The sequence below is a fragment of the Ambystoma mexicanum genome, chromosome 9, assembly GCF_040938575.1.
Source record: "Ambystoma mexicanum isolate Mex_15411 chromosome 9, UKY_AmexF1_1, whole genome shotgun sequence".
Lineage (NCBI taxonomy): Eukaryota > Metazoa > Chordata > Amphibia > Caudata > Ambystomatidae > Ambystoma > Ambystoma mexicanum.
The window spans coordinates 30,878,292-30,905,188 of record NC_090931.1 but is presented as its reverse complement, the minus strand read 5'-3'; the positions used below and the strand labels follow the sequence as shown (position 1 = coordinate 30,905,188).

The 26,897-nt window shown below is 50.2% G+C and overlaps 1 long non-coding RNA gene across 1 annotated transcript in view; it reads right to left on the bottom strand.

Moving 5' to 3' along the window:
- LOC138489569 (uncharacterized) overlaps positions 1-26,563 on the bottom strand; it is a 141,354-nt gene extending 114,791 nt beyond the window's left edge. Inside the window, exon 1 of the long non-coding RNA XR_011274812.1 lies at positions 26,474-26,563. This is a non-coding gene — a long non-coding RNA (uncharacterized lncRNA). The remainder of the gene's footprint in view (positions 1-26,473) is intronic.
- Positions 26,564-26,897: the final 334 nt, after the last annotated feature.

The following is a 26,897-nucleotide window of genomic DNA, read 5'->3' as shown; positions in this document are numbered from 1 at the left end:
CCGAAGAGGGCATCATACTGCCCCAGGACTTGCTCCACCAGGACACCAACTTCGGTGGCAGTGAAGCTGGTGCCCCTCTGCCCCTCTGGCCGGGGGTTGCCACTGGGGTCAGATGTGGATGTGCCCGACATGGCAACCCCAGGGGCAGGAGTGGGTGGGCAACTGGGTCCTGGGGCTGGGCTGTGGAGCGATGTTATTCGAGTCCGGAGTCTTCTGTACCAGCAGGGGTGGACACAGCAACTGGACCCCTGCAGATGGCTGATGTGCAGGCACCAAATGGCAGGGCACGGTGGCAGCAGGCAGGCAGGCAGGCAGGCAGCAGCAGATGGCACGTGGGAGGCTGCTCGGGGCACTGGGGGGCAGTAATTCGGCCTTCTGGGCAGGAGCGTGGTCTTCTGTGTGTTTTCGCGTGGCCAGCTTGATACGGAGTGATTTGGCACGTGAAAATCCTGCACGTCAGCGTGAAAATCGAGGAAAGGCCCTTAGCGCGTAAGCGCGTCAGCACGCGTATGCGATTTCATTGGACCAAAGGCCCTTACAGCGTAAGCGCGTCTGTGACGTTTTGCGCACGGGCGTTGCCCTGGCAGGGCTTGGTGATCCCGCGTGCCTTTATGTTCTGTACGTGCTTTTCGTGCGGTGCGTGTTTTCCATCCGTTGGGGTACCCCTGAAATACACGTAGCCCGCTCCCCCAGGCCCGATCGCGTGAGAAAGTACACGTGAACCCCTGAAATACACGTAGCCCGCTCCCCCAGGCCCGATCGCGTGAAAAAGTTCACGCGAACCCCTGAAATACACGTAGCCCGCTCCCCCAGGCCCGATCGCATGAAAAAGTTCACGCGAACCCCTGAAATACACATAGCCCGCTCCCCCAGGCCCGATCGCGTGAAAAAGTTCATGCGAACCCCTGAAATACACATAGCCCGCTCCCCCAGGCCCGATCGCGTGAAAAAGTTCACGCGAACCCCTGAAATACACGTACCCTGCTCGCACTGGCCCAATCGCGTGTGGAACTTCCCGCGCACCCCTGCAATACACGTACCCTGATGAAATCGCGTGTGGAACTTCCCGCGCACCCCTGAAATACACGTACCCTGATGAAATCTCGTGTGGAACTTCCTGCGCACCCCTGAAATAGACGTACCCTGCTGAAATCGCGTGTGGAACTTCCCGCGCACCCCTGAAATACACGTACCCTGATGAAATCGCGTGTGGAACTTCCCGCGCACCCCTGACATAGACGTACCCTGCTGAAATCGCGTGTGGAACTTCCCGCGCACCCCTGAAATACATGTACCCTGCTCGCACTGGGCCAATCGCGTGTGAGACTTCCCGCGCACCCCGGTATACACAAACACGTATTTTTGGTCAGCGGGTGTCCGTGTTTGTGGGTACCCCTTTGCACGTCATTTGTCCTGGAGGGCCACAGTATAGGACATTCATCATGGCAGTATATAGGTGCTATTTGTTGGCGCACCTTTTGGCGCACATTTCTTACAGCCGCAGAGACGCTACCGCATGCTTTCTTGTGGCGGTCATGTTTGTGCCTGTGCGCTGGTTTGAGCGTGCGCTTTCTTGCCCTATTCTATTCCATGAATACGTGTTGTAGGCGAGCGTGTGGGTGTTCCGCGCACTTGTGCCCTGTACTTCCCCCGTGACGCCCACGTTTTGGCAAGTTGTTCCCCATTCCGAGTGTTACGCCCGTGTTCCGCCTACTTTTGTTGCGTGCGCCGCGCTATGTGCGAATTTCGCTGTGGCCTGTGCGATTTTCGCTGTGACCTGGCGCACGCTGTTAGATGGCCTGTGGGCCAACGTGCGCCGCGCACTTTTTTATCGCACATCCGCTGGTTTTCTCGCGCACGGACTTCCATGAATCGATGTGCGCTGCTTTTCGTGCGATTTTCGCACTTGCACTGTGATTTTCGCTATTCCACTGCGATTCGCACGTTTTTGCCCACTTGCGCCACACCCATCCACCCTTGACAGCATAAAATTGGGATCCTGCACGCAACGCGCACGCACATTGTAAGAGTGCACGAGCGAGTGCTGTTCATACTAGGACACTGCTTTGCTTCGTGCTGACTGCTGGCTCTGAGAAACATCCACATTGTCAATCAACATTAGTTGTTGCATTTATTTCCCTGCTGGACACACAGCTACTAGAAAATACTTATGTTACTCAATGACTATCTTTCTGCTGCCTGTATTCCAAATATTAAGTGTATGATCATCTGTTTTCTATAGCGGTACTTTAAGCCACACCCATCCACCCTTGACAGCATAAAATTGGGAGCATACGCGCAATGCGCGGGCAAGGTGGGAGTGCAGGAGTGAGTGCTGTTCAGCGACTCGCCGGCACTCCCTAGCCCATCCCTTGAATCAACTACCTCTTTTCCCTTCCCCTCTGCTTACCTTTCTCATCCATGTTAATCTGCCATATTACTTAAAATCATCGACCGCTACACAAAGCCGCTCTTCAGCATGAAAACTGCAATGCCAATTACGCCAGTGGGAAAAATTGAAAACCCACTTCTCTCGTCAATTCAGAAAACTATGACGGCAGAGCCACCTCTTTTGCACACGGCTTATGCAAAGTCAAAAACTCTATTTAAATGTGCAAAATCAATAACTATCGACATAAGACATTTTTGGCAACCTAAAATACCAGGCGCAATCAACTCTTCGACCGCTACGGAATATGTGAAAACTCCATTGACCGGTCAACAAATGAAAACACCACATGGTTTCGACCAGACCACAATTTCCATTACTGATGCAGAAGTGCTTGCTAAACCGTCGCAACTTGGTGTATTTATAAATAAATCACCTTTCCTGCAGCAAAACAGGATCGCAGCACCACCGTTGGAATATCTTTTTGTTTGCAAGGCACAAATAAACAATAACTCAAGTATCAATTATCCTGCTCTACATTCCCAAGCAGTACAAAAAAACGTGAGCAAGACCCCGATCATACAAAAATGGCAAGAACATATATTAACATCCAATTCTGAGAAGTTTTTAAATCAAGACAATATGCACATAAATGATGATCTGCTGAGTTCAAATACATTTCCTGAACTAGTATCTGAAAATCAGCTAGATCCAACCGATCAAGGAACAACCAATGTATCTAGTTCTTCAATGTTCTACCCAAACTCTCCAAACGTCTCCTCGGTTTCTTCAAACACCACCGGGGTGTCTTTTGCTAAGCCCACACCGAAGCCATCATTGACTTTAAACAACAACACTCAATATCCTTGGACACAACCATGCAAGCTAAGAGCAATGGGTTGCACATCTAACCAAAGTCTACGAAATCATGAATAATAAAAGTGTAACTAATTAAACTATACTCGGCCTACTAAATGATAAAATGGATAACTACTTCAACCGTTACTAACAACAAAATGTCGATGATTAACAAACTGGAGCGCAATGATGCCACAATTTACACCCCCCACGAAATAATGGAGGATACTAAAACAGATCAAACAATGCATGATTTGCTGAGAACAAGTCCTAACAATGACACGGACCCGATCAACATATCAGTAGACGCCCAGCCTCTAAAAATCAACATAGACCCATCCCTACCTCAGGAACACGTCTTCAAAGTATTCAAAACCACTAAACAAAAGGAGAAAAGATACAAAGGAATCGCTACTTTGCAAAAAATCAAGCGGGCATAGATGAGGAAGAACTCTTAAACTTGTCAACTTATTAAAACATGTCTCTACTTATAAACCGAGCAGAAGATGATATCAATGATCCATTGGATGGAATTATATCATTCTCCATACATTCACATCAGTCTGGGAATGTTAATGATCATTTTAAAACGATGGAACACAAAAGAGCTGAACTCTTGAAACAAGCACATAACGAATCAAAAGTAGAAAAATCAATTTTAATTATCCAACCGACTCGACTTATGAGTGAGTGAAGGCAAAAAGATAGATGTCGAATTCAAAGCACAACTAGGGACACCCAGGAATATAGACAAAGCCAGGAGAGAAAAGAATCTAACATAAATAAGTACTTAATACTACCACTGGGAGCCTTGAATACCAATCAGACATCAGATCAATGTCATGAGTCTATACATCGAGATGATACATTAATAATACAAATGGAAAACAGAAAAAGACATGATCCATACCCCAACTGAACGATGCTGCTGTTTTTGCAAACATACCTAACTAAAAGCAAATCGATTCAAATGACTTTCAATATCTACATATACAAAGATCTAGAAACATGGACACATCTCATTTAATGAGACGATCGCAATTAGTCAAACAAGCAATATGGGCTGAAAAACAAGCTTTAGCATGCTTAGGTCTGTGCCTAATGAAAATAAGAAACTTTGCAAACTCAACAACAAAACAGGCCTGACCAGACCCAAACAGCAAAAAGGATACTACGCAACATCACCAAAGAGACAGCTATAACCTAAATGGAAACTTGGAGCCGTTAATCATAAACTGCAAAGGACCAACAGGAAAAATGGCAAGATCAGTATACTTTGACAAACCTGACTCTTTACCTCAGAAAAAGTCCTTGTCTTGGCTTAACAAAGCGATAAAGCAAACCATTCACACTTCAAATTATTAATGCCAGAGAGGAAATATCCAAAGATCAATAAATATTGCCATATGGAATACCACAGGTTTCAAACACTTAACAAACCCTTTGCTCAATTCCCATACCAACTGTTATGATATAATCATTCTACAAGAAACATGGATATTGAATCAACCTGTTTGGCCAAATTACAACCTAATAACTGTTCCTGCAATCAAACAATCTAAAGGTCGTCTGAGTGCTGGTCTCCTCATGGGAATAAAAATAGAGATAAATGCCAGTCTAACGCCTTGGGCAACACCAAACCCATGCATCCAACTTGCAAAACTAATACTACAGGACGCCATAGACCCAGGATTATCACACATAGCCATTTCAAACATCTATTGGAACCCTGTGTTAATTGACACTGAAGATTTCTTCAATCATATAATTAATATGTTTGATCTGGTCGCGAGTGATCCAATACCCTACATAGTTCGACAAGCAGGCGACCTTAATATCGCCTGTTTTAAAAAAACAAAAAACAGCCAATTACAACCTAACGTCAATAGATGGCTTGGTCTAATGCAGGAAAGAAACCTAACCATCCTAAATGGGTCTTTTGATACAGACTGTCAAACCAAACCTACATGGAAACTAGACCAATTCACAGCAATTATCGGCTATACCTTCATATCAAGTGAAGCAATAACACTGGTCAATGATTTCAAGATCATCCATTCTGACAACAGAGATCACAATATCTTACCCTCAACTGGTATTATCCCTCAATAGCTAAGAAACAGTGCTACACTCCAATATGTGAACTATCTGAGGGACGGAAATAAAATCAAGTGGTCAAAAACAAAAGAAAATTATGTACTAGACAATCTGTCCAATACTTACAATTCAGGAACAAATAATGCTGATTATATGTACACTCAGGCCCTAAGATATTTCACTGAAATAAATAACCAATCTATACGCCCAATTTTCTGGCATAAATATCCTTTTGATCCAATAATCCTAAAAGCCAGGAGCAAAATGAAATCAGATTTAAGAAAAATAAAACTATTGACAGCTGAAGACAAACAGACAATAGCAGCAAATATCCGCACAAGATATATTTTGTAAAAAATTAAAAATTCATTGACCACCAAAAATCAAATGAACAAATTATATCATGTCTAGCAAAAAAAACAGCGCAACAATCTGAAAGTTACTGAATGAAACAGCAAATACCGGAACACCATCTCTACTTCTAAACATAATTCCAGAAAATATCAGGGTAAAGCACTTTACCACCTTATTTGATGATTCTCAACCAGTACGACGTGAAATACTTCCAGATTCTAGTCCGATTATGGACTTCAATTCCGATTACCTTGATATTCTGATCCAGATAAAAAAATTAAGTATATCGCAAGCTCCTAGGCTCAGATGGGCTATCAAATGTAATTTTTTTTTTAATCCTGAAGGATAGGCTTCAGTTCTGTATTACATATTCAATCAATTCCGGAGACCAGGTAAACTACCAATTATATAGAAACACTCGTTATTAATTCCCATTTTCAAAAAAGGCAATCGGAATCTTCCTACCAACTATAGACCAATTGCACTGCCTGACACACCAGGAAAAATATTTGCTTGACTATTATTAAAAGACCTGAATAGTTGGATAACCACGACAAAACAGCTTGACCCACATCAGTCTGGTTGTGTACCAGTGCACGGAACATCAACTAATCTACTAGCAATTACAGCACTAAAAAACCAAGCAATGTCCTCCAAGCAACCACTATTCATCACATTCATAGACTTGCAACAAGCCTTTGATTCAATATTCAGAGACATCCTCCAGGAAAAACTCACAGAAGCAGATTGTTCAATGCATAATTTGCAAGCATTATGACAATTATACACAAATACCACAATACAGATTAAGTTAATTTAAGGCGGATTGTTAACGCAAAGTATTCTGACAAATAAAGGTTTGAAACAAGGTTGTGTCCTTGCAGCTACTCTTTTCAATTTCTATATCAAATAGATAAATAAACATATACACATGTTAAGAGCATTTCCACCCAAACTTGGAGCCCATCACATATCACATCTTTTGTATGCAGACGACATAATATTAATGGATATGACCTCAATAGGACTTCAACGGCAGCTAGAAATGCTAAGAATCCTTGCACAAGAAAACAGATTATCCATTAACATAAGTAAAGAAACATCCTGAGAATAATCCCAAAATTGCAACAACAAAAAAACACCATCATTCAATTGGACAATTGGGAATCAAAAGATTGATATAATCAATTAGTATACATATCTGGCCATGAACATCAATAAGAATAAAGGAGATCTCCCATACAAATTATCAATTATAATATTCAACATCAAACCTCTCAAGCTAAATTAATACATAAGAAATACCGAGCATACTTGTACCTTCCATTAATCAAATATAATAAAGAGAAAGTGATCCCAACAATAACCGATGGAGCGCACACCAAATCACCAGACAACCACTCAGATTGGAACCAGATAGAAGGAATATTTTGGAGATCGCTACTACCAATTCCACCAAGTTCCCCTATCCAGATTGTGTGTCACGAATTAGGGCTTGTCTCTTTGAAAGGACTAGTAATCTGGAATGCGATAATGTTGTTCTCTAAATGCTCGAACAAGGATCATTACCAGAACATAATGATACCACCTCTGGCTAATATACTGGGCTCAAATCAACCATCTCCCCTATCTCTATGGGAACAATTCTGTCAAATCAATATGATGAAAGCTGGTATTGATACAATTCTAGTCAACACAAATCCAACCCGGGCGAAACAAAAGGGTTGGCTAGCATACTGGATCACACATCAAGAGCAATGTGCCAAATACAAGACCTTTAAAGACGGACATTTACAGGCCGATTCATGGAACAAATGTGCGCCGGAAATCCCAGCACAAGCAGGCGCAAGGTGGCGCAAGCGTGAGAAAGCAAGCGCACGCGCATGCGTGAGATTCAAGGAAGGCGCTGTGCGTGTTTTCCACTGGTTGTGCGCCAAATCCGTGCGTGGCGCACGCGGGCGCACACGTCATGAAACGGCGTGCGCTACGTGCACAGCGAAAGCGCACATAGCGTGGCGCACACAGCAAAAGTGGGCGGAACAGTGGGCGTAACACGCGGAATGGGGAACAACGTGTGAAAAAGAAGGTGTAACTGGGGAAGTACTGCAGGGAACTACACGGAATGCCCACACGCACGCGAACAACCCGTATTCATGGATTAAAATACGGGAAACCCGCGCACAGCAAAAGACGCGCATAGGTGTCAACGCGTCCGCCACACGAAGGCAGGCGGAAGCGTCCCACGCACAGTATAAGAGTACACGCAAACAACAAACACGTATATACAGCTACGATGAATGCCCCATTTGTCGCAGCACTGATCGTGGGACACCGCAGGAGGAGGAGAATAGCCAGGGCACACATTTTTTCACCCCGGACAAGCCTTTTTGGGATGCCTGACAACCAGGTGTATGGCAGGTATAGTTTTCCACCTCGTATCATCCTAGACCTGGTCAGGGAGTGGGAAAATGACCTTACATCCCCCACCCTCTGCTCCCAAGCATTGAGCCCCTTGGAGAAGGTGCTCAATGTCCTGCATTTTTTGGCCACTGGGTCATTTCAGCGGACTACTGCCATAGTGGGGGGTCTAACAGGCCACACAGTCACGCTACCTACACCAGGTCTTGGCAATCATGACAGCGCGCCCCTCAGTCCGCAGGCATATATACATGGCCAGAACACCCGCAGAAAGACAGGCCGTTGTCCTCGACTTTTACAGGGTGGCACAATTACCCAAAGTGCTCGGTGCCATAGATTGCACGCATGTGGCCCTACGTCCACCTAGGGCCACTGAGCACATCTACCGAAACCGCAAGCACTGGCATTCCATCAACGTACAGGTGGTATGCGATAAAAGGGAATCATCACCTCTGTCTATGCAAACTACCCTGGCTCCACCCATGACAGTTTCACATACAGAATGTCCGCCCTGAGCCGGGCCCTGGAAGCTGGGCAGCATGGTGACACATGGCTCCTAGGTGAGTACAAATGCCTGTGCACATGCATGCATAAACACACACAAATACACAAACCCCAATAATCACAGCCATCATCACCTCTCCAGGGGACAGTGCATACCCTCTGAGCAACCACATGATAACCCCAATCCGGAACCCCACCACACCAGCACAGGTAAGATACAACGCGGCCCATATTGCAACCAGGGCCATAGTGGAGTGCACATTCGGAGTGCTCAAGTCACGCTTCCGCTCCCTTGACCGCTCTGGCGGGCAGCTACTCTATGCACCCCCAGTAGTGTGCAGGATCATTGTGGCAGCATGTGTCCTGCACAATGTTGCAACACGGCAGGGCGTACCGGTGAACATGATGGTACCTCCACATCCCCAACCACAGGCACAGCCCATGGGAGGGGACAGGGCACGTGGTGAGGAAGTGCGGAGTGCACACAGACCTGGCACATACCAGGTGACAATCGATGATGACAAAGAAACAGTCAACTGTCACAACCTTACCACCCTCAGAATGTTGCCATGGAAGTGCCACATTGTGTGCATCCCTAGCTACTTAAACATAAGCAATCCTGTGTGACCAAAAGGCACACATGCAAGGTGTGAATCACAAAGACCTGCAAAACAGGCCATGACTATCACTGGTATGTCACCCAAACCCTGCCAAAGCACAACATGACATGGCAAGCAATAGCTATACACCAACACAGTACCAATAAGGTAGACATTGACATGTGAAAAATATAAAGTGGCATCAGACCATGATGCCTGACATGGAATCAGATGAAATGACTGACCAACAACTTCCCACCCAAAAGAAGTCATACCCAAATGCATTCCAACAGTTGTAGTTGTAACATAACAATGAATGCCTGTCTACATGCACATTGTGCATTGCAAAATCAGCACTGCAGCTTCTGTGTGCCGTGTCCACCTCCTGCAACACACTGCTCAGCGCACAGCATAGTGAACATCCATTGTGTGTGGCGCACACCCTGAGCATCACATCTAAGCGACAAACTACATCAAAAAGCAAATTACGCATTTACAGGATGCACAATTGGTCATAGATCATGTGCTGCAGGGACACAGTGGGTACCAGAAGGCAAACAGAGTGTACATGTGGACATGGAAGGGTGGTTGGACATGTAGTGGATCATAGTGCCAGTGTGTGGGTCAGTAGGAACATGCACTCAATATATGCATGTGCAATCAAGTGACCATCAGTTTCCTCTACACATCACATGTGAACATTCACCATGTGTACACCCCAGCATGTCAAGCCACAACTATTCCCTCACACCTGAAAGGTAAACACAACACATGAACAGGCATTGATCAGCAGAATACATCATGTACATAGGATACCACAATTACAATGTCAGAGTGCACATCACACTGTAGGGCAAGGCAACTGTCAACAACAAAACACCCCCCTTCCTCACAAATCACTATGACCCACTGAACAACTGCACCTGGGTTATGTAGCCTTCATCCTTGAATTTCACCTGGCCATAGAATCACCCTTCCCCTTTGTTACCATCTCCAACCTTGTGTGCAATGAAATGCACTGCACACAAGTCTGTCCATTGCTGTCTGTCCCTGTGAGCTGCTTCTTTCCATGTCTCGGAACGCTACATGGCTAATACAAGTGCCTCAATGGACCATGGTGGACCGGAGGGTATGTGCCACTGCCCCTGCAGGTGCCCCAGACAACTTTCCCATCAACTAGCCATTAGTCCACCAACACATCTCAGCTGTATTGTGCCGTTCAACACCAATATTTGTCCAAGCTCACCGTCAGTGCTGCTACTAAGCATGCATGTGCAACTGGCCTGGTGGAAGGTTTGCTGTGCTGCTCACCTTGCCTGAAGTCCCTTGAAACACGTCAGCTGTTTTCGGATGTATGAGCGCAATCCCTCTGCCTCTGCTTGCGCACACATGCGCATGTCGGCACCACCAAATGTGTCCAGCTTCCAGAGGTCCAATGGCCCATGTCTGCTGGCAAAGGTGGTCGGGAGGCTCATCCCCCTGCAGAAAGGGCATGAAATACATGATTAATGCTATAAATGCATCTGTGTGTGTCTCTTCAGGCATTTCATGAGAGGACCATGTCAGAGACGTACATCAGAAATCACACCATCAGTCCATCTTTCACAGGCAAAGTATGGAACACACTATCTACGGCATGAATTGCAACAAGCACATGTACAGTAAAGATAAGAAACATACTACACAATGCATAGCAATGAATGTACACATGAATCATGAAACCCCCATCTAGCGAAAGAAGAACAGTGGTCAATAACACGCCTATCATCCCCACTAGGGGTGTTAACACAAGTTGGACAGCAGCAGACATGCCACAGATATGATAGTCCAAAGCCCTTGTGTAATAGGCTGTCACACCGAACCATCCTTGCGAGCCCATAGATAAGGGAAGCAGGAGTGGCATATGTGTGTCAAGGACCCCAAGCTGCAAACACATACACAAGGCAAGCTTGAAGGGCCCAGCTGGAACAGACAGTGGATGCTTTCAAAAGCCACATAGCACCACACCGTCACGTGAAAGCACAATAGACAAGCAATTTTAAACTATATTAACTAATTACACTAACTATGAAAAACCTACATTACCTAATTAAACTATCAAATAGAAAGTTAACTAACTAAACTAAAAGAAAAATCAGAAATGGCCACATACGACCTGGGGGGAGGCACCCAGGAGTCGGGAGGTACAGGGTGCTGCTCAACACCCACATGCGATGATGTTGAGGAAAAAAAAAACTCCATGGGCTCAACGCCTGCACAGCCTGACCTATGTGGGAGATACATTGTCGTCCGAGTCTGGCTCATCCTGGAAAGGAGGACGTGGCACAGGAGCCTGGCCACGCCTAGCCGCAGCTTGCCCCTCGTCGGCAGCAAGTCTGCCGGACGGGTGAGCCTGGTTCTGTGTGGGGATGACACGTAGGTCTGCATGCAGAACCTCCCGTGATACACGTGCTTCCTCTTGCAAGGTAGCACATGTAACACAGAGTTCCTCCTGCAAGGCCTGGCTGGACAACTGTTGCACCTCCCGGCAAGCATGTAGCTCAGCCGAGATGGTACGCTCAAGCTGTGCAAACCTCTCCTCTGACCGCTCCCTCTGGGACATCAGAAGGACACCCAGAGTGGATCTGAGGGAAGCATACTCCTCCCTCAGGGACTCCATGTGTGCCTCTACGTGAGCAGCAATTGCTTGACGCAAAGACACCATCTAAGCCTGGTGTTCCCTGTCTGAGGCCGCCATGCCCAGCCTGAGCGAGCGGGCTGTGGACCATGCTGCCTGCTGCTGGTGAAGCACTGGCCTAGCAGGGGGGAGCATGGATTGGGCCACGTGCTCCATGCTCACAGCGATGTTCTCCATTGCTGCCCCCTGGCATTCAGAATTGGCAGTCATGTCTTTCTCCCACTCAGTATACAGCGGTTGCGCGTGGCGACCGCTTTGCTGGGCTTGACCCCTGCGGGACCCAAGGACTGGGTGTCCTCGTTGTGTGGCACCACCCGCGGCTGCACAACTACATGCCCCCGTCGACGTGATGGCAAAGGCACATCAGTGACTGGTGGGGAGGATGACCCTTTCGTCCCGATCCACCACAGGTGGAGTTTCCAAGACTGTCTGACCCCTCAGTGCAGGTGTCGCAGACAGAGGAGTGCCCACATCAGAATAACTCACCCCTGACATATGGACCTGATGCTCATTCAACTCGACATGGACGTCAGAGATGGACTGTAGCACATGTGGGTTTTCGTGGCCTACCACCCCACGACCCCCACTTGTGCCGGGTTGCTGTAGTGATAACAACCCTGTGCCTGACATGACAACACCATCCTCTGGCTCCATTGCGTCATCATCTGAAAAGTAGAGAGAAAAAAGGTCACTACACATGTTAGAAGCACACAACACACACAAACACAGACATCACACAGACACCAAACACATCAAGCAGACATGTCATACACAAAAGAGAACCTGCCATGCATGCTGGGTCAACTTGACACTGCTTCTGTGATTAGGCATGTAGAATGGTGTCATTTTGCACAGAAGTGGGTCGATGCAGTGCAGCAAATTTGTACGTTACTCACTGTCTACATGTACAAATACTTCATGATGTGTATCTGAAAATGTGAAGGCAGTGCAAGGTCAACTTCAGCCATCACGTGCAATGTGCATTCAATGGCTAGCATGGCTACAAGGAAACCACCCCTCCTCCCAAGTGCAAATGCACGGATGCCTAGCATGGTATCAAAAGGCTGACCATAGACCAGTGTATTGACAGAGAGTGTAGACTAGCATCAACAGCTTCATGTGAGTCAAGTGACAACACAGTAAATGATGATGGGACAGTAAGCAGGACACATGATGAAACCTCTGGAGTACACCCACGTGTGAAGAAGACACTACACCAGTTGGACAGAGTCATTGGCCATTAAACAGCCTGAGGCCTGTGACCCACACAGACTGTCACACCCTAAACATGTGTGCGACGCAGGACTGAGCCACAGTGGACATGGGAAGGCTGATGAAATGCCATGCAATGTAGGTCCCCCCTGACTCGTACTACAATGATCATCCAGTCAAGGACACATAGGGGCATGAGTGTAATACACATGGAGCATGAATGGTCACTCATGTCCCTGCGGGGCATCTGACTTCTGCACAGTCCAAGTGAGACAACCTGCATCAAGTACAAAGGATGTACCACACAGCATATGTCTGGCAGATTGGCTGCTGGAAGTTAGCATGTACACAGAACGCATGAACAGGGAAGTACTCAAAGGCAAAATTGAAGCATACCAGTGCTAAGGTGGAATTGGGGTGCAGAGGGGGGTGGAGTGGCAAGGAAGCATGCCTACATGGAGTACCCGCATGCAGGCAGAGGACACATGCACGTCAGTCATGCTATGACATAGTCCCTGGGCTGAGAGGAAGGTCACCCCACGCTACATGCAGAAGGGCCAGTGAGCTGGAACATGGACTGGAGGGGCATCTTGGTGACCAGCATGTGAGTAGGGTGCAATAGTGGTGATGCGGACAGTCCCCGTCCGCTCCACATGTCCACCATCCAGCAGAGCAGACATGCATCACGGAAGCATTGCATTACTTGCACATCAGAACCATGTACACGTCACATGTAGTGACAGTCATGCACAACACATCCCACAAGTAAAACACACACGTCCTCAACAAACACGCATCAACACTCACTGGACTGGGCATCAAAGTCCGGCATCTCTCCCACTCCCTCGACCGATTCAGATGGTATGAACTCCGCAACGAGTGACTCATGCGTAGTGAGGTCTTCCTCCTCAGGTACAGGCCCACTGCCAGTCACCAGAGTCAAGTTGTAATTTGAGGCACGCTTAGCCTTAGAGCTGCATTTGAGGTCATTCCAACGCTTTTTGCACTCTTGCGCCGTGCGCACCTCATGGCCGAATGCACTCACATGTTCCGCAACTTGCTTCCAGTGGGTATCACGGTGGGCAGCTGTAGTCTGACAATTAGGACCCACTAGCATGTCACGTCTGTGGTCCTGCACGTAGTCCACGAGGAAGTCCAGTTCCTGGATGCAGAAAAGCTTCTTCCTCGACATGCAGGAGGTTGTGGCTGTGTGTGGGGTCCCAGCCTGTGCTGCAGGTGCAACCTTCCTCCTCTTGGATTGTGGCACAGACCCTGGCTGGCAAATGCCGCCCTGATCACTATGGCCAGTAGCACCGGTGGATTTAGCCAAGGGAGTGGAAGGTGGAGGGATGACCAAAGGCCTGACTTGCGTCAGTGGCAGCTGGGTGCCCTCTAATGGACCCTGCGCTGCATCATCCGCTGTGGCAGGGTCATTGACCGTGACTGTCCTGGTTGGCAGACTCACAACCGGGGTGTTGTTGGCTGCATCTGCCCCTGCACTTGCCAACACACGGCTGTTCGGGGCAACAGATGACATTACTGCCCCAGGGACACGTGTCTTGGTCAGGGCAGCTGTGATGCTGGAAATGCATCAGAGGGACAGGGCCTCTGTATCCTTGTCCTTTACTGCTTTTTATCGTGTGTTCTGTCGTGGTTTCCGTGCAGGACTTCATGTGGGACTCCTGGCGGTGCAGCTCTCTTTCTTTTGGTTTGGTGATCGGACCCGTGGGATACCCTTATGGCACCCATGGGTGGGGGTACAATCCTGTGCCCCTAGTGTATGTTTTTGGGCACCTGTGGGTGGCCCATAGAGCAGGGTATGGGCTGGTGGCAGCTCCATGCTGAATTTGACAGGTGCACAGAGTATCCTCCATTTTGGGATACCCCGGCCCTCCCATTGGGATCAGTTGATCCCTGATGTAAAACAAGATGACCCCGGTGGCCTCTTGCTTTCTATTACCCATTACCTTGTTTTCCCAAAGTCCTGGGAAGCCCTGACTCTGTCCCTTCCCCCTGACTGGCTGTTGGATGGAAGTGCCATATATGGTGTTGTTGTGAAGGCCCAGTCAGACTAGCTGGAGCCTTCCCGGTGTTGTATGTTGTGGGTACCTCCTGTGGGTGGGACCTGGGTGAATAGAGTGTGTGACGAATATGCATTCTGTGTTGTGGGTGTCTAGTATCTGGTGGCTGACACAATGACTGAGACAACCCTGCCCGAAACAGGTATGAATGCAGCTTGGAGTGTTGAATGGCTCGGTACTTGTCCCAATACACATAACTTGTTGTGAGTGTCTGGAGAGAAGTGAATGGCATGAATACCTTGTGTGCCTGATTGGCTGCCTGCCTGCATGAATGCCCGTAGTCATGATTGGATGCTTGAGTGTGACCCAGCGGAATGAATGGGAGATCAACAGTATATCTGGGGACCTCTCACTGCTAGGAATCGTGTTCAGAAGCTGAAGTCTACTACGATGAGTAACTGGATTAACTTACGCTTGACCTTGAAGCCCTGCTGGACGAGAAGAATTGCTGTTGCTCTCCTTCACAATCTGAAAGCTCTTGTGCCTTCAAGGACTGACCCAGAGAGGACCTGGTAAGGCGGCCTCTTTCGAAGCTACGAGGGACCATCATGCACAGCTGATCTTTGCCAAAGCTCCCTGGTAGACAGACCTTTGCCAGGCTGCCAACCCGATACAGGGACTGCTGCGGAACTCCAAGGAGAAGCACCCGGACTGTTGTCCGCCACTGTCGACGACCGCCGTCGCCGACCGGAGCCGCCGTGCTCCCGTTTGCCTAAGAACTTCAATTGATCATCAGACGCTCTCGTCTGCATCGTCACCCGCTTGTCTCCCGCTGGAGAAAGCCCGACCGTCGATGCGCCGAGGAGCATCCACCGGTGGGTTTCCCGCCACCTAAAGACCGCCGAGACGTCGCCGACTCGACGCCCCTGCTGGGCCACAGTTCTTCACCATCTCTTTGCGGTCCAGAACTATTGTCACCGAGGTGCCCCGCACGCCTCTTCCTTGCAGGACGCCAACGCTCTGTCGTCGACGAGCACCGCTAGGAATGAAGCTGCCACTTCCCTGCCGTAGTTCGCCCTGTTCACCGTCGGACGTTCGACGACCCGTGACTCCTGCCTTAAAGGGAGGGCACTCAAGAAGGGCCGTCGATTCCCTGACACTGAACCCCAAGTTCCCCGACACCTCTCGACGATCCGTGGCTCCCGCCTGAAAGGGAGGCAGTCAAGTAGGATCGGTCGGTGCATCGTCGGAGAACTCTACTCCACCAGGTACATTGGGGGGCTAAAACCTAAACGGGAAGAAGTAAGACTATCGGACAATATATGGACTGGGCTTGTGCTATATATCTTTATTTACAGATTGCCCAGGTGGGGGGATCTCCACACAGAACTGTGCCTAGTGGTAGGGGTCAGCATTCTGCCTATTGTTTCAACCATTTTACGTTCCTTCCTATCTCTATTGCTGGTTTACTCGTTATTGATCTGTGTGACATTTTAACCGTACAGTTGATGCACTTTAATGAGATTAGTGGTACCACTCTAGACGTGTATATATTTATCATTATTGACTTCCAAGTACAAAGTGCGTTATTGTGATCGTGTACATACCTTTGAATATTAATTATATAAAGACTGTGTTTTCAGTAATACAGTGTGTGGACATTCCTTTGTGGGGGTTCGGGACTACACTGTACTTAAGAACCAGCCCGCATCACCTCCTGAGAAGCTAGGCCTTGATTGCTCGTCCATTGTTACCTTATAGAGAATCTTGGCTGGGGTCCGCTGTGCCTCCCCTCTACCATAAAAAGAGCGGAAGTACAGACACCCCCTACCGGTCTTTACAGCAGCCCTGCGTGCACCTACGGTTTCCCTCCTGGCCTGTTGGAAATCTTCCAAGGGCTCTTCAAGTGCCAACGAAGCCTGTGCTGGCAGACCCTGAGCCTGGGTGGTGGTGTCCACAGCTGCACCTGCAGATACCACTACCCTTGGGCCCGTGGCAGTCGATGAAACAGACTGCCGGGTCACACGGGCGCCAGTGCCAGATGCAGAAGCTGCATCTCCCGGAACCACAGGGGGTGGTGGCATGACGGCACCGACACATGGCACAACATCATGCTCAAGTGGCGCACCCCTGCCTCTTCCCCCTCTGCGGCTACCCTCGACACCCTGGAGTCCCCCTACTCCCTGGTCACCCCGGCCACATCCCTGACCACACCTGCCACGAGGACGACACCCAGCTGAGGCGCCCCTCACCTTTGGTGGCCTCCAACCATGGCACAGATGGAGTAGTGCCGGCACAGATGGAGGAGTGCCAATGGGAGGTGTACACCACAATTGCCCTGGGCAATTGGGGTGAAGGGGGTTGGATGCAAGATGTTAACAGCCCCCCTGCACCTGCAAGGCTGTATGTGACCCCGGTGATGTAGTGACGGGTCACGCAATGCTCAGGCACCCCAAAACTGCAGTAAAACCGTGCACGCAACCCTGCAGCCTACGTGCGTGGAATCAACCTCCCGCATTCCGCGGTGGCACCCAGTTACATGAAAAACACGTACGCGTGAGACACGCAGGCTACTATGACCTCAAAAATGGGTGCGATACATAGGGGCACCCACAGTGGGAAAAATAGCATGCGCGAATCACCGTCTGACTAGCGTGATAATGAAAAACACGCGTAGCCAATATCCCTGCCAAAAGAAGAGATACGTCCTTGATCCGCTGTGAAGTTGTGATGGCACGTGAAACAACACGAAGTAGCAACACGCGTCGGTCTCCACGAAAGGCACGTACCGCGAACTGCTGGCCCCGCTCACCTTTAACCCGTGCTGAGGGAAACACCCGCGTCCGTCGCACGTAGCCCCTTTCCTCGGATTACACGCATTCACACGCAGACGTGCAGTTTTTTCACGCGCGCGCTGAACCACTATGCCCACGTCACGAGGGAAACGCCCGTGCACGCTATGTCACAGATGCGCTTACACGCTAAAGGCCTTTCCTCGAATTACACGCTGACGTGCAATTTTTTCACGTGCCATATCACTCCGTATCAACCTGGCCACGCAAAAACACACGGAAGACCACGCTCCTGCCCAAAAGGCCATTTTCCTGCCCCCAAGAGCCCCGAGCACGCTCCCACCAGCCATCTGCTTCTGCCTGCCTGCCTGCTGCCCACGTCCCCTGCTATTTGGTGCCTGCACGTCAGCCATCTGCAGGGGTCCAGTTGCTGTGTCCACCCCTGCTGGAACAGAAGACTCACGACTGGGACACCATCGCTCCACAGCCCAGCCCCAGGACCCAGTTGCCCACCTACACCTGCCTCGGGGGTCGCCATGTCGGGGCAAACACCATCTGAGACCACTGGCGACCCCCAGCCAGAGAGGCAGAGGGCCACCAGCTTCAGTGAGAAGGAAGTTGGTGTCCTGGTGGGGCATGTCTGGGGGGCATTATGATGCCCTCTTCGGAACATCATGCGCCAACAAGGAAGGACAGGAGAGGATCTAGGAGGACGTAGTGGTTGCCATCAACGCGGAGAGGGTGGCAACCCGCGACATCAAGCACATCCGGAAGCGCTGGGAGGACTTCAGGTCCAGGACCCTCTACAAGGCCCGGCGCCTCGCGGAGGGGGGCCGGGTCAGCATGAGTGACATCCAGATGAGGGTCCTGGAACGTGTAGGACCAGCGCTCGATGCCCAGATCCTTCGGAGGCAGACCCGTCTGGAGTTGAGCGGTGAGTGGCCAAGCATTGCTGTGTGAGACAGGGCATGTTGCTGTGTGCTGGTAGGCTGATACTTGCCTGTATGTGTGACATAGGCCATGTATGGATGTGTGTGTGCAGGGACATCATGGTCATGCATGTGAGACCAGTAATGTGTGAACCACATGTATGGTGCATGTGTTCCAATGCAACATGGGGAGCTGTATGCAGAATGCACACATGAATGCATGCCAGTCTCTGTTCTTGGACATGGAGGGGGTGTGAGGGATGGTTGCTGCTGTCATGTAAATGTATGGTGCACATGTGTGTGTGTCTGAGAAGTGTGTGTGTGACTTTGAAACGCCATGGATGCATGACACACGTCCGTGATGATGTGTAGATTCACTCATGCAGTGCCGTCACCGTTGTATCCACTGTGTCTATCCACTGTGCCTGTGGTGTACAAGCCATGATGCATGATCCTCCGGTGATGTGTGTGCATGGGATCAGTGTGAGCCATGATGCATGTGAGTTTGAAGGCAACATTTTGGTTAACAGAGGCCCTTGTACATGGATGCTGATGTTGATTGCAGGTGCCGGGACTGTTTCTGCACGTGTGTTGCGTGCATTCACCCATGTGTTGTGGAGGGACAGGATGGAAGTGACATTTGACAGTGCCACTCATGTGTTATTGCTTCCTGTCTAGGGGAATATTGTACTGTACCCTGATGCTTGTGTTCTATGTCTCCCTCTACGCAGTGTCAAGTGAAGAAGAGGGCGGAGACGGCGCTGTGGAGCCAAGAGGCGGGGATGCCTCCACCGGGCAGCGACTCAAGGCCCAGCCACCCTCCCGGGAATTGCCATCATCCGGGAGCGAGGGGGCTGGTGCCGCGTCTGCCACTACGGCTGTAGCGGAAGGGCCGGGTGAGCCCCCACAGGGGCTTCCAATGGCGGAAGACGGTGCAGAGACATCCAGGTTGGTGGTCTCCACAGAGGAGGAGGAGCCCACTACTGAGCCGCACATGGGGCATGGTGGGGGTAGTACCACTGGTGCAAGTGGTTCCGTCCAGGGCCAGGGTCAGGAGGCAGCACAGGTCACTGCGGAGGGGCCTGTGCATGTCGCTGTCCTTGACCCTGTGACTGCACCACCATGCACCAGCAGGGATGCCCCGTCCCAGGCCCGTCCGCAGGTAGGGGGGAGTGCCATGTCATCTGCCTCTCCACTACCTGCAGACGAGGGGTCCCACGACCGTATGGGCTTCGTCCTGGTTGGTGTCGCGTTGCGCACGCTTCCTGGGCGGAGCACGCACACCATCATGAACAGCAGCGTCGCAACGTGGCACTGTTGGGAGGGGCCCTGGTTGGTGGGTTCCTACATGTGTCGCGCACTCTGGCGGACATCTCCTTCTTTGTGGAGACTATGCGCCAGTCATTCTCCCTGCCATCTTCCGGCCCAGATTCCACCAGGGCCCTCTGTGGACCTGGCCTGAGGAACACAGCCAGCTTGGTGGAGATCCCATCCCTGCCACAGTCGGGAGTCGGCGGTCCAGCAGGGGTGGACACCCCAACTACTGGAGACCAGCAGATGGAGGATGTGCAGGCATCGGACAGGGCACATGGACAGCAGCAACAGCAGCAGGCTCTAGGTGGGAGCAATGATGGCTCGGGGCCATCGACATCAGAGGGGCAAGCATCGGCCAGAGGGCAGGAGGACCCTGGAATGGGTGTGTCTTTGTGTGGCTGCTGTTGGGCCAGCGTATAGATGCGGAGCGGCGGCGGTCGGAAGAGGCGTGGCTCACCATGGTCAGGGCGGAGTTCTCCATGCGTCTGGCATTGAGGCGGGCAGAGTGCCTTAAGGCAAGTCGCAGGGAGTTGGAACAGGCCATGAGTGCATCCCTGCGAGACCTCGGTGCCAGGGCAGAGTCCTGCCTCCGAGACATCGACATGGAGTTCGATGATGCCCTGGCCCGGGACATCACAGAGTGAGCCGCAGGACTTGCCCGCCGCCATTGTATATAGTTAGATAGTGTTAGGTTTCCTTTGTTTTTCTTTTAATTTGGAGTTAATGGACATTGCTCCACTTTGTGTGTATATAGTTTTTTCGTCATAGGACTTTTTTGTAGGTTTCCTTTTGTTTGTGGATCATGGACCATTTGGACTTACATTGTATATAGTTGCAGACTTGTACATACTTTCTTTTTCTATATTCCCATGGATCAATGGTTATTTTTTATTTGGATTATGTTTTTATTATGGACATTGGCAATGGACCACTTTTTTAATGTACATGATTTTTCTTTTTTTTTTTACTTCATTGGATTTACAATATTTTATTTCTAAATCGGTCATTGTACATTGATTTTCATTTTACTATTCCTCCAAGTCAGTTCATTATGTTTTTAATACAATTTTTATAACTTCTGAATTGGTGTTGTGTTCTGTCATTGGTTGAACATTTCCTCAGTCACGTGTTGCCACTGTGTGGCTACGTTGTGCATTCGTGCATGGGCATGGTGGGTCATTTAGACTATCATGGCATGGGTAATTTGGGAGTGGGTTCTGTGGATGGTTGCATGCTTGGATTGGGGGGCAAGGGGGATTAGGGTTGGCTTTAGGGACATGGGTCTGTTTTGTTAGGACATGTTGTTTGTTGGGACAAGAGTCAGGGCCTGCTGGCAGGTACCCCTCACTGCTGGGGGGTGGGGGTGCTGGGGAACATGAGTTGGGGCCTGCTGGCAGGTGCCCCTCACTGTTGGGGGGTTGGGGTGCTGGGGGACATGAGTCGGGGCCTGCTGGCAGGTGTCCCTCACTGCTGGGGGGTGGGGGTGCTGGGGGACATGAGTCGGGGCCTACTGGCAGGTGCCCCTCACTGCTGGGGGGTGGGGGTGCTGGGGGACATGAGTCGGGGCCTGCTGGCAGGTGCCCCTCACTGCTGTGGGGTGGGGGTGCTGGGGGACATGAGTCAGGGACTGCTGGCAGGTGCCCGTCAATGCTGGGTGGGTGGGGTTGCTGGGGGACATGAGTCGGGGCCTGCTGGCAGGTGCCCGTCAATGCTGGGTGGGTGGGGGTGCTGGGGGACATGAGTCAGGGCCTGCTGGCAGGTGCCCCTCACTGCTGGGGGGTGGGGGTGCTGGGGGACATGAGTCGGGGCCTGCTGGCAGGTGCCCCTCACTGCTGGGGGGTGGGGGTGCTGTGGGACATGAGTCGGGGCCTGCTGGCAGGTGCCCGTCAATGCTGGGTGGGTGGGGGTGGTGGGGGACATGAGTCGGGGCCTGCTGGCAGGTGTCTGTCAATGCTGGGTGGGTGGGGGTGCTGGGGGACATGAGTCGGGGCCTGCTGGCAGGTGCCCCTCACTGCTGGGGGGTGGGGGTGCTGGGGGACATGAGTCAGGGCCTGCTGGCAGGTGCCCCTCACTGCTGGGGGGTGGGGGTGCTGGGGGACATGAGTCGGGGCCTGCTGGCAGGTGCCCGTCAATGCTGGGTGGGTGGGGGTGCTGGGGGACATGAGTTGGTGATCACTAGTGGAAGGTGACATGTGGGCTGGCTGGGGGGCATGCCCATGGTGGATGGGCTGCCTGCGGGACATGACCAGGGGTGCAGGGTAGTCCCCTGTGGTGTGGGTTGCCTGCAGGGGCCGTGGAGGAGGTAGAGGGTGCACCTGGGAGGACCCACACTGCCAATTCACGTGTGAGACTCCCCGCACACCCCACTGGATACACGTACCCCACTCTGACAGCGAAATTGCGTGTGAAACTTCCTACGCACCCTAGTAATACACATACCCCGCTCGCACAGGCCCAATCGCGTGTGAAACTTCCCGCGCACCCCAGTAATACACGTACCCCGTTCGCAAAGAGACAATCGCGTGTGGAACTCCCTGCTCCCCAGTAATACACGTACCCCGCTCGCACAGGGACAATTGCGTGTGAAACTTCCCACGTACTCCCGAAATACATGTACCCTGCTTGCACAGGGCCAATCGCGTGTGAAGCTTCCTGCGTACCCCCGAAATACATGTACCCTGCTTGCACAGGGCCAATCACGTGTGAAACTTCCCGCGCACCCCAGTAATACACGTACCCCACTTGCACAGGCCCAATCACGTGTGAAACTCCCCACGCACCCCAGTAATACACGTACCCCGCTCGCACAGGGCCAATCGCGTGTGAAACTCCCCGCGCACCCCAGTAATACACGTACCCTGCTTGCACAGGGCCAATCGCGTGTGAAACTCCCCATGCACCCCAGTAATACACGTACCCCGCTCGCACAGGGACAATCGCGTGTGGAACTCCCCGCAACCAGTAATACACGTACCCCGCTCGCACAAGGCCAATCTTGTGTGAATCTTCCCGCATACCCCCGAAATACACATAACCCGCTCGCACAGGCCCAATTGCGTGTGAATCTTCCTGCGCATCCCAGTAATACAAGTACCCCACACGGCCAATCGCGTGTGAAACTCCCCGCGCAGCGGGGTACGTGTATTCGGAGGGGTGCGTGGGGAGTTTTACAGGCGTTTTTGTGGTTGGGGGCCTGTGCACCATGTATGGGTATTGTGCGCTGTACATGGCGCACGGGGAGGGGTTGGGGGCGTAAATGGCGCTGCTGCAGGGTCGCTGCACCAATCTGCACCACGGCTGGTAATGGATGTTAAAATCCATGAATACGCTGTGCGCGGAAATGGATTTTGGCGCACGCAGCTGGCACAGACTGTTGCACGCGCACACTGTGCGCCAGCCGCGTGCACCACTTGTGCACTGGATTCTATGAATTACCCCGTTAATCTGTAAAAAAGCTGGTCAAATACCTGAATACTTGGGGGAATGTCCGGATCAAGAATATCGCACACTAATTATTCGCCTACATTTTAACTTGTGGCCTACAAATGCAGTGATAGCCACAAGGTGTTAAGACAAAGCAAAGAACATATGTCGCTTTTGCAAACTCATGAACAAACCACAAACATTGGAACACCTAATTGTAGATTGCAAAAGACTATCTCAACTACGACAAGAATATTTCTTCAAGTGCTTTGCGGATTATCGACTCTTAACTCCACAATATTTATGGATCATGATCTTAAATGCAGAAAATATATCGTTAAACATAGCAACCATCAGATTTTTGACTAGATTAAAAATTGCACCAAAGATGTAATCTGCCAATATACCCAAGGACCTGATAAGACCTGTCGAGTGCTACAGAAAGACTTTATCACAGCTCGTACCTAGGTTACAATTAATATTGACCAAGACTGTTTATAAGCCAGTATATTAGAGGTACTTACTTTGATGCCTGCATAAAGTGAAGTGAAGTGGTAATACCAGGCAGAGAGAGAGAGGGCAAAAGCGGGAGCAGGAGAACAGGAGAAATTAGGATGGTCTTGCAAGGGGGGAATTTGAGGAACAGATGTGGTGAAGAACTTCGACAATATGCAAATGAGCGTGGATGGTTCAAAAAAGTCATGTGAGTTCCACGTGTTCTGTACTGGGCGCAGGGCTTACTCTCTTTGACATCAGGATTCCATTCATAGAGGGGCGTGGCTAATGAACCTGCACATTCTGGGCTCTCAGCACCCTGAAGTTATCCTAATCAGAATAAACTAGTTGTGTCTCTTAACAGTTAGCAGATGTGAGAAAACAACTTGCTCGTTAATGCAGGTTTACCAAATAATAGTAGGACAGGGAAGTCATGTATTGATCATTTCTTGACCTCTCAGCCAATGGGAATGCTCACAATTGAGCCAATAGCCACTGGTAGGCAGGAAAAGAACAAATGGTCCTTAAGCAGCTCCTCCCACATTTCCCCACCTTCTATGAGCTAAACATGCAAAACATAACCACATTTAATTTACTAGCATGTTTTTCCTACTTACTTCACTATTAAACTAAGGTTTTTTACTTCACCAACCCAACTCCAAACCCTTCATGACCACCCCCACTATCTGATGATGCCCTTTTAGAGCTGTGGAGGAGTCATCATTGCTTGGGATAATGACTATGGCCCAATGTATGGCCTTCGGCTTCGCCTAGGGCCTGACCTTGATGTCTGATCCTTATCCCGCGTTATTGACACTTTGCTCGGTCTATAAGGCTATCATACATTTATCCAGAAGTAGTGCTTTAAAAGTGAAGTGCTGACAGAAAATCTCACCAAACACACTGTCACATTTTTATGTGCACAAATGCACACATATTCGGTGAAAACAATTTAGTCATGAGGGAGTTAAGGTGATCAGATTTAATGCAAACAAAATTAGAAATTTAGTGGGTGTGGAAAGTGATGACCATTTGAACTCGGCCGTGGACACTACGTGTTGCACCAATCATTTTAAAAGCGGAAGAGCACATGCCATGTCCTTGTGACCCCGTGCCTACGGCCGTAGCTCATGGACCTGTGGACACCTCAGGGTCCAATGCCCTATTTGAAGTGACCCACTACCGATGACTTTTGGCCAGGGCTACTGTACATGTAAATGTTACACCAGCGAACTAGCTTCTCACTCTTCCCACTTGCCTTCCCACTTTTCAACCCTATCCCATCAACATTTCTCATATACTCCTCAATCTCTGCTCCAGGGGCTCTGCAGACCCCAAGCGTTTCCTTATTCTGTATCCCTCCACCCTCTTTACCTTCTACTCTGCCCCATCTTTCCATTTCCCTCCCCCACTTCCTCTCTCTCGCACCCACACTCTGTGTATCTTACATTCGCCTTTTCTTTATTTCTTCCCCTTTCAATCTTCAGCCCTATGCACTTATTCCCCTCCCATCCTCTCTACCTTCAATCCCTCTTTCTACCCCACTCCGCGCCTCTCCTTCATTTTCCCACTCACCCTCCTTACGTTCATGTTCCCGCTCTCTCCTCACTTCTATCCCTTCTTTGGCCCCCATCTGCTTGCTATCTGTGCCCCCTATGACCTCACCCACCTCTATTCTGCACTCTCTCCAAACGCTGCCTTTCTCTCTATTCCGACCTCTCTCTCTCTCTGATTTGTAATTTATTTATTTATTTTACATTTTTAAAGCGCTCACACAGCCCGCTGGCATCGAGGCGCTGTTACAGAATTAGTTTTTTTGTGTGTCTTAGTTGCGTATTTATAACGCGCTTAAACACCCAGAGGTTTCTAAGCGCGGCCCCAGGGATCGAACCTGTGTTGCTTCGTGTCATCTTGCTTCCAAGGCGTGCCCGTTGCCGCTGAACTATCCTCCCAGGATTGTAATTGTCATTGGTATAGCGCCCTTTTACCATTCATATAGTCTCAATGCGCTTGAGGTGGGAACGCCCTTGGGGTGCACAGTCCAGAGTATGGGAAATTCTCATAGAGGCTTAGAGTGCGTGTGTGTATTTGGACAAGATAAGGAATTAGGAGGGCTGGCCGCAAGAGGTCAGGCATGTGGACGGGTGCCGAGGGAGGACACGATTGTGTGTGAGTGCAAGAGACTCCCTATGTGTCCAGCTTGTGTGTGAGTGCAAGAGACTCCCTATGTGTCCAGCTGAACCGGTATTATGTCGTAGGTTGTCGCTGTATTCCAATGGCAGAGGTGTTGAGAGACCGCATGTTTTCGCAGGTCGCAGCTGCACTCTAATGTGTGTGGACGGATAGCCGTGCCTGTGGCAGATGTGCACCAAAGTGGTGCGTTATACGCACCTATCGCCCCAATGGGGCTCCCCTTTCATGTCGCTGTGTCATCGGATCATGTCTGCTTTTCTCTCACCCCCTCCTTCTTCCTTCTCCTCTCCCCTGTCTCCCCTTCTATTTCCTTTCCGCCTCCTCCTCTCTCTCTCTCTCTCTCTCTCTCTCTCTGTTTCACGCTTGCTCTTGCTCTCGCCCCTCCCCCACCGTCTTCACTGAGGTGCTTTTATTAATGGCCTCCGCAAGTGGTGAGGACTAAGTCAGCAGCAGAGGCTTTCTGCTGACGACTAAATCATTTCCTCCCAGCGGGGGGGGGGGAGGGGGGTGCGCGGGAAGCGCTGCTGCTTCTGAACGACTCCAACAAATTACACAACTTGCAACCAGCGATTAAAGTGGAGACATGAGGAAAATAATGAGGGGGGGGGGTAGCTTACTACGC